Here is a 10,005-nt window from a genome sequence, read left to right as displayed (position 1 = left end):
TAATGAATTAGTATCTTTATCTGCCATTTATATAAATATATCTGCAAATACCTGTAATGTCTTGCTGCTTCTTGTAGAAATAACTTCGTGATTGTTACCAAAGTTGGAATTTGTCTTTAAAACCATGTTAGTAATCCCCTGTGCACGTGTGTATTTAAAAGGCAATTATTTGGCGATCGTATGTCTTGGTGATCGTTTCATCCATAATTCACGGTAATAAGCAGCTGAATGTTCACACCCGTGTCTTGAATACTTATTACACAAGTGGCGTGTATGTGACTACTTGTGCCCAATTAATTACCATGCCCATCGGCTTTGCTTTTCCGAGTCTTCTCCTTTTTCCTTTCCATATTTTTCTTCAATTCTGTTGGCTATTGTTTCTTTTCTTCCATTCCGTGACTTTTATTTGATTTATCTTTTTAATGGAAAGCTGTATTTTATAATCCATCGTCCATCGCCTTTCTACGTTCTTTTTTAAAGTCACATTTACTTGGTGGTTCCATGTCATTCTCTCCGGCGACGATTGCTCCGCTCTAAATCCCACACACTAATGGAATAACCAACCCTGGGTTTGATTCCCTACCATAAATCTTACCTTAAACATGCTAAACCTAACATAAAACCCTATTATGCCTATTGCAACCCTAACCCTACATCTTAGACGAAATTACGCCCGGAGCAATTGTCGCAGGAGCAAGTGCCGTGTCACCTTACTGGGTATCGTTTCCCCCTCTCTACTTTTTGTCTCGTCGTTTTCTTTCAAAGACACACGCCTAACACACACACCCCATACGCACAACCTCACCCATATCCACACACAATAGCGCACCTTATGGATGGGTGGGGATGACTCCTGACAGGATGTTGAACTGAGTTTATATTTGTTAGAAATTCACCCCTCACCCCCCCCCCCCCTTCCCATAAAAAAAAATTAAACCCATCTTAGCAACGGATCATAGTGAGGAAATCGGCCTTCACAACATTTCGAATCTTAATAATGATGGATGTTAAAAAGTTACTGCTCGTCATTGGCATTATCCAATAAGTTCGAAATCTTTGTGAAAGTTTCCCTTTCGTCATGGGGTGTTCGTTAAAGAACGCATCATATTGACAGAAGGGATTGATCTAGAGTTCAGTATTTGTATTAGTGTAAATGTTCATGTTGGAAAGGTCTCTATCTCCAACATCAAATGCTGATTCCCGATGAAAGTGATACGAAGCAATAGCTCAACAAGTAACGTCGGCTCAGCACCAGATCCCTTTCAAGTTTGGTGTAGCTGATGGAGTTGAAATAGGCGCAACACCAACGCGACATGCCAACCCTGATACTAAAATCACTCAGTGTCTTTTTAATAATGCACCTTGATTATGATGATTATTCTTCCTCTTCAATCAGTCAATCAAGATGGTAGAAGGCAGAGAGCAACTTCTTGTTGCACTCTGCCTTTAACAGTTTAACCCTTGTCTAATGATGATCGTCGCTTCTTGTACATGCTGTATTGCTGCACTTCAAACATTTCAAGTACACGTGAAAAAGATGTCTCTGGCTTGCTGATCAGGTGCAAACAATTTGCTCTGTAAGTGGAATGATCAACCTCATTTATGGTGAGACGAATTCTTGATGAGCAGGATGAGAGCGCCATTGTTGGTTCATGAGTAGGGTTTGATACGGCGAATGGCGAGTGAAGTAGATGGTACTTCCCACGCACTCCATGCGAATTACATCTCTTCAGTGGCTGAGGAGTTTTCCAGTTGTCCCGATCGACGTCTCGCACGCTTCAACCGTCCTCCTAGATTACTAGGGCCAGACGAGCAAGAGATTGTCGGAAGACTGGAAGAGGAATGATGTTAGATGAGGTAACCAAATGTGTGAATAATGTGCCCTCCTGATGATAAGTGATAGGTCTACATTGCATGCTTGATGAATGTGAGATTAAACGATAAGCAATTGTCACGGGAGCGCTGAATATTAAGTGCGCTGCGAACATAAAATGCACATCCTTCTCTTCCGGAAGTTTATAAAATGCATCTTTAGAGTGTGATGGCCTGATGTGTTACATTTATTCGCCAACTTCTTTGGTGAACTGAGATAACTTTTTTGTTAATTATGTAGAGTTAAACAATTGCGACATATCAGGACTGTCTTATATAGCACAATTTGATAAAGATGCCCTAGCTATTTCCTGGGTAACCTTTTCAGTGCATATTTAATATCATCAGGATCATTAATAAGTCGGACCTCTGAAAGTACAAACTCATTCGAAGATATTTAGATGCGAACATTCTCATATTATTTGTGCACATAAAACCAAATCAAACCACATCTTCTTTAATTCTGGAACATTGCTAAAAACATTAGCCGTGATGTAATCCATAATTGCACCAGCAGACTATATTACGTGAAAAAGAAGTATTTCTAAAGATAACTATATCGGGAATTCTTAGTGAATGGTGAATCCTACTTCACCTGGTCTGTAAACGAGAAGCATTAATCAGTTAATATCGACCTTCCTCCATGTCCTCTAGTCTTGATATTGGCCTGCCCTTACACCAACATGATAACAAATTTACTGGAGTGATTCATAATGCTCAATAGGCAATCATACATTTTTTAAACCCTGTTAAATGTGATTGTAAATAAGATATGTCATCAAATCATTCATCATTTAGCATGCGAAATGCTGCTAAAGGGTTTGTGAACTTTGATCACAGCTATGCCGTTGGCAATGTTACAATACTTACTATATTAATATATGGTTTCTGCTCCAATTGAGAAAGATCTTTGAAAACCAATGTAAATTTTGGCAGCTGGTTAAGGGTTTAATATTTACCCCTTTTAAAGATACTTCATTTTCTTTCTACATTCTTTCCACTTTTTGCAGTCTTTATCAGTCTTGCCCCCTTTACGTGACCGAGTTCTATCAGTCTATTATGCACCTTGCCCCAGTTGCGTCGTCGGTTAAGATGTTGATACTGATGACAAATGGCAGTATTAGGCCAATGTTAACGACTAGGAATGTTGTAATTTTTAAGGTCGTTTTAGAAGCACTTGACTTTTAGAACCAGACAGTCTACCTACATAATTAACAGCCCTCGATATAGTTATGATCCCTGAGAAATCGTTACCCGAACTATAGACACAGTTATGCATGTTTTAATTATCGGAATTAGGATAAATATACGTGTATCTTATACGTGTTATTATGATTTAAACTTCAAGAACAATATATATTCGTCGTCAACAATTTGTTGAATAAATACGATGTATCCCAGGATCTGGTACGAAATACACATCGAATCGATTATCTGATTATAGACATGATAGATGGGGCTCATGTTACCCGATTTGTCACGGTAAATGTGACTGTTTAAAGCGATACAAGTTTCAGTATCACCACCATCCATTAATAAGAATTTAAAAAAATATATTTTCACGATATGTTTGTGGTTTAGTATGTTACTATCTACTGAAGATAGCAGTCCAATTGTACTTCCTTGGGGTTTCTGTTTGTTTCCCTTAATTTCTTCATTTATTTATATAAAGAATGTTTTATGAAAGTTTATATACTGCAAGATGATGTACACCTAACTCATTCAATTGATTTAACTTTTACTCACCGTTGCTAGCTTGGGAATGCACATAGTATGAAAACAGTAAGACCATGATTTGTCTAATGTCATCTACGTTTTATTCATTCCTCTGAGAACGCAGAAGCGCCATTTGTCCCACTTTTTATTTGCTGAGTGACACACGATATAGTGGCCACTTTGTAGAGTGCTCACGTGAGATGACTGAAAACTTCAGCACGTTAAGTGGTCGATCTTGTGGCCCATTTCATAAAGAGTTTCAACTATTGCGACTTTGTCATTATGGAATATCATGGTATAGCTGTGACTTCCTCTCTCAAAAAGATTTAATTTTCAACTGAAGTCAGCTGTATGTTTTCATCATCTTCATTTGTTTTACAGTTCCTATATTATGTCGGAACAGGGATCGTGCTGTTTGAAACAGTTCCTGAGTGGTCCGGACAAAACTAAATATATATCTGGTGAGAGTTTCGTGCTTCATCTTCATGACAGAGAATCTTGTCACTCGATCGAAGCAGATGGAGTGAACGGTTTCCGTCGCAGACAATGGCGAGACAATCATGAATATTCATGAGCCGTCGTCGCGCCCTCGACTCGTTACACCAGGGATTCATGAAAGTGGCTGCTAAACGATCGATGATTGTTTCACCGTGTTGCCTTAAGGCATAGATACGGTACATCTATCAATGGGGAGAGATAGTGAGTAATGAGGGTTGTTAAGAGACTCTAGCGATCAACTACCAATTTCAAAATGGAGACAAATCCCACAGATGATTCGACAAATTGTAACGAATTTGGGGCAATCAAGCTTGTACAAAATTAATATACCGTATACTGGGAAAGAGTCGTCCCCACTTCCCTTGTAAATCTCTCTCTTTATATGAAACAGCATATCAGATTTTACTTTATTAAAAAAAAAACACTATATTTTATATATTTAAAGAAGTATCATATTTTAAGGACAACCACTTTCAAGTAATTCAAGAATTCAGATCAACAAGAAAGACTTTTTTTTCGTTCATTATTTCCACTTCTGATGAAAAAGAGACCTATGAATATGTCAAATGAGTCCTTAGCATGGCGATTAGGACTCTTCAAAAAGGTCAAATGGGTTTCCTACGGAGTCAGGCCTCGTTCAATGTCAATGCAGCAAAACCATCGAGATTTCGAAATGCTCTGGTTTCGATATATTCGATATTTGTTAATAATCAAATAATAAACATACTGCAAGAACACCGGTGCTAATTTCAAGCGTACGATTAATCTCTAACCTTTGTGTTACGGGGCCCGGTTTAGCAGTTTATAATGAAACCGTTGTTATTTTGACACTGACTAGTGTTTTAAACACCTATCTAAGAGGTGTTGTTTCGAATACTTCTCTGGTGTTCTCGTATATCGGGATGGTATTTAATCAACACTGCCGTTTCTGCAGTAACCATAGACTAGTTTTGTAAAGATTGGGTTCTACGTCTATGGAAGTCGCCATAAGCGACCAAGGTTCTTTAAGAAACGTCGTCACAGTAGGTCCATGCCGCAACCGACCAAGTATTCCATCCCTCATCACCTAGTTGAAGCGAGAGTTAGGGAAGTGTGCTCCAACTGCGTTACCTTCTGCTTCTGTACGTCTGGTTGACTGTGATGTGAAAAGCGGTAGAGGAAATTTCCGTTAACTGCGAGATCTCCCAGCAAGATAGGAGGACCTTGCAATGCTTTACTCTTTAAAACATTTATTATTTGGCAATCATCTGATCGCAGTTCTCCGATTACGTGAGCCCCGTCACACGAAGAGTTGCGATTGACTCAAATCAAACTCAACATGCGATTGATCTATATAGATAGGTTTAGTCAAGAGTTGGGTATTTCAGGTAAATCACACCGTGGATCTGTGGCTAGCCGTTGTAAGACGGAGGCCCGGATCACATTTCATCCATTCCATCTTTTCTTAACTCACACAAACACGCGCGCGCGCACACCCCCTCCAACACACACCTCCACACACACTCGCTTCCCACGGCTGTGAATCAATAGAATTCCTTGACATCTCAGCTTCCCGCCCCCACAGGACTGTCTGGATGCATTGCAGACCTTGATTGATGATTAGCTGGAGTTCGTGGAGTTTGACGAGAGCGATTACTGACATGTACGTTAAGCAGCTCTGACCTACAAAAAAAAAACAATTAAGGTGGCATGTCGCAATAAAATGTGGAAAAGATTCTCGACAAAGAAATTTCTTTCATGAAGTAATGAATAAGGAATTAGGCGAATGTGTTCAAATGTATTGCTTTCTTGAGAAAAACCCCTTCAAAACGGTCATGTGGTCGGATCGATGATAAAATCAATTGACCAATTGACAATGGGCCACTGAATATTATTCAACTGTTGTGGTGATTACATGGAGTATATAAAGTATATCCTGGTTATCCATGAAAATATTTCATACTCGAAATATTATTAGATAGGTTGGAACTATACCATCTTTACCTTGGAATGAAATGATTGAATTGTATGTATCACAAATATATAATCTGTTTGAAAATGTAGGGTCGAAATGCTCCACTGAGTCATGAATTTTCAAATATCGATTTCTTCTAATTGGGATTACATCCTGCCTGTGACATGTCTGATACAGAAATTCATGAGCCACATGCATGGTGTCCAACAATACTGCACTACCTGGCATTGGTTCTAAGCTTGCATATAGCTATTACCATATCATAGAGTGTTTGTCAAAATCTGAAGTAATCATGGTAATATGCTTTGTCCATGTTCTTTGATCATGATGTGATAAACATGACTGGTGGTTGGTTTTGAGAATGGATATCTGTGGTACTCACACTTTTATTTATTTCTATTTGTTTTCTGTCTAGATGGCTTGACGCCCACAGAAGTGGAGTGTGTGTGTTTGTGTGTGCGCGCGCGCGCAAGCGTTAGGGTGTCCTAACATATTATCATAATTATGTTATGAATTTGGACTCGAAAACACAGTTCTATTCCTCAGGTGCCTTAAAGGGATGGTCCGGGCTGAAAGTATTTATAGCTTAATAAATAGAGTAGAATTCACTGAGCAAAATGCTGAAAATTTCATCGAAATCGGATAACAAATAACAAAGTTATTGAATTTTAAAGTTTAACAATATTTTGTGAAAACAGTCGTCATGAATATTCATTAGGTGGACTGATGATGTCATATCTCCACTTGTTATTTTGTATTTTATTATATGAAATTAGGTTTACTTATTTTTTTCCTCCAAGAACTAGAAAAATTGGATTGACAACTGATTTAGTGCATTATATATTTATTGCTGCAACTTATTTCATTATAAGGGAGACATATTATTCACACAAGTATGAAATAATGAAAAAATTATGATTTTATTTAATAACATAAGAAAAGGGAAAGTGGAGATGTGACGTCATCAGCCCTCCTAATGAATATTCATGACGACTGTCTTCACAAAATATTGCTAAACTTTAAACTTCAATAACTTTATTATTTGTTAGCCGATTTTGATGAAATTTTCGGCATTTTTGCTCAGTGAATTCTACTCTATGTATTTAGATAAAAATATTTTCAGCCCGGACCATCCCTTCAAGTTCGTCAATCTTCAGAAGTTCGGGATATTTCGGGTTCGGGAGTGCTTGCGTGTTTATGTATTTTGGATTGTGATAATAGGATGATTTAGTGTTTGTTAGGTGTATTGTGTGTTTGACTGTGCGATCAAACTTTTTTATCGACAGGTGAGCTTGTGATTGTAGTAAAGCTTCCAACTGGACCTTTTTTTCAAAATTGTCTGAAGCTCCGGTCTTCTTCTTTTTTCGTTTTTTGCTCTACGCAGTAAAAACTGTTTCATTTTTTTCTTATCCAACGCTGTTTACTATAACAATGGCAGCAGTTTACACTAGCTGTTTAAAATCTTAAACAACAATGTTAACTTTCAATATTAAATTCTCAATAGATTAAGCATGGTTGATTTAAGTGTTAAACAACTACTGTAAACTGCAGTCATTTTGTCAGTGGCGTATAAAACCAAGTTGATTCTTGTTGGGTGACATAGGTAAAAATTCTAGACGGTACATGTTCTTCAATCCTCCCAAAGGCACAATTCTTGTTCCTGTCCATTTAATTTGATTGAAACAAAATAAGCAGCAGTCTAATTCTTTGATAATATTGACCGTGTTGCCCTTTCATTTTACATAAAGGTATCCTGTTCAAAATTATCAATTATTGCGTCATCACTTTTGATTATCAGAGTAATCCCCTGGCTTGAAAAGTTTGCGATGACAAATTCATGGAATTTAGATGTCGCAATTCAAAATTACATCTCTCATTTATTGTTGTTGTTGTTTTTGTACCTAATCATTACACAAGGAGGAATGCACAATTGAGGACTTCAAGGTAACTCGATAAGAGATTGTTGTGTACAATATTCCTCATCATCTTTATTTTTCTTGCATGATTTTCATTATTTTCATTTTATGTGGCACAATGATGTAACTTCCGTATTCCTACAATCCTATGCAAACTTTATTTTTATTTAATCTTTCGTCCTTCTGATGCCTTGCACATATCCTCCGTGGGAGTGAAGATGTTGCATGTTCAGGAAATTGAAAAGAAAGTTTGCAAATCCGCCATTCGTGCTCAAATTGTTTACTAACTATTTTACTTTTTTAAGTGTCTTCGACTTTTGTATCACAAATTATTAATGTCAAAGTGTGTCGCAATCTCCTTTGCAAAATGTCATTGCTCCCAAACAAGTGTTCTGAATACATTTTAACGTTTTTATTTGTATACTTTATATGTATACGTATGTGTTCTTGACAGCTCTCCACGTATTTATTCAATGTAACTAGTAGTAAGATGTTTATTTATTTAATTTTCATAGTCAATTTGTTCATTTATGAATATCCCACAACCGCGGTCGTTGTTTTAACGTTTTCTTAAAAAAAACTATTTTAAGTGTTCACATTTTATTTTGTTTTATTCCTGTTTGTTAAGTTAAATAAACATTGAGGATTCATTTATACAGCCATTTATTTTTGTTTTTGCAATTTTCATATTCAAATGTTCCAGTGAAGCTAGTGAATGCAAATTAGGACCTGCAATTTGTGTGGCACCGCGCCTTTGTTTTGAGTCAATTCAATGCTTGATCATGTTGATTAGTAATTGAAGTTTCGATTAATTCAATTCTCTCGTCTTTTTCCAATATCAAATACTTATTATTATTTTTGCGTTACATAATCAATGACTGAAATGATCTCCCACGAAATATTTCATGTGTTTTTTAAAGGACTGATGAGTAAATGACATGCTTTCGTCACCGATATCAGAATGTTTTGTTTTTCTTTCGCGAGAACCAAATGTTCGAACGCACCAGTATTTAGGAGCTTTTTGACACTGCGACGGGGACGGATTTTATAACATAGAAAATTTATTGTCAAAAGTCCTTCATGACAATGCAGTCTTTGTCGAAAATCGATAAAACAAAACAGCAGTTTCGTCTTGGACTTTGGACAAACGACATATTTGCAATTTTTCGTCAGCTCAGAATCATACCCACCATGACCACGATCAGCTGTCCGGGTTCATCATTTTTCGACAAAGACCTCTAAGCTTTCCATTGTAATATGGTGTGCATTTTCAAGAGATTCACTCTGTTGTAGAATCCGTCACCATTGCAATCGCAAAATCTCGCTATTGCATTACATTTTACGGGGAAAGTATATATGTGTATGTATACACATAACACTGAACGATAGCGTTGATATTTATATGATATTTCTTAATCAATATTTTGCATCCTTATGTAAAGCAACTTATATTTCAGAAAGTAATATAAAAGTACATGCTTAAAAGTGGAAGGCAAGATTCAACACTGTTCAAACGCCGATCGCAATGTAACACCAGTCCTTACATCTATCATGTCTAATACAGTAAAACACCAGAGCTGTTGAAACAGCACCAATTTTGCTTTTTGCTAAAACCGGAAATGACTTTAAACGATACCAGTAAGTGTTAAAGCCACGTTGGTTTGATTCTTAACTGTGGTTGTTTAAGCACTTCTCTTGTGTTTTCCGAAATAGGAAATACTAGTAGTTAAATAGTTAAATTAACACAGGTGTTTTTGCAGTGAATATTTGATTGAAATATTTTGTTGGCTTCCCAAACTGATAAATTTTCCGGTATGATTGTATTTCAGAAAGAAGTAAAAGTCATGTACAAGAAGTCTTCCGAGTTTGAAGGTCACGTGTAAGTATTGTTTATTTCTTCGTAAGTTTGTTCAGTGTTACCCTGCAGTAATGCTCCCTGTATACGAACATGACAAACGCACGACCAAAAAACGTATTAAAACGGGTTTGGACACGACACTTAAATTTCGAGAGGGCAGGGCCGCTTTTCCAAAGGGCACTTTTCAATAT

This window comes from Lytechinus pictus, chromosome 5, assembly GCF_037042905.1.
Source record: "Lytechinus pictus isolate F3 Inbred chromosome 5, Lp3.0, whole genome shotgun sequence".
Classification (NCBI taxonomy): domain Eukaryota; kingdom Metazoa; phylum Echinodermata; class Echinoidea; order Temnopleuroida; family Toxopneustidae; genus Lytechinus; species Lytechinus pictus.
Note: the sequence above shows the minus strand (reverse complement) of the source record.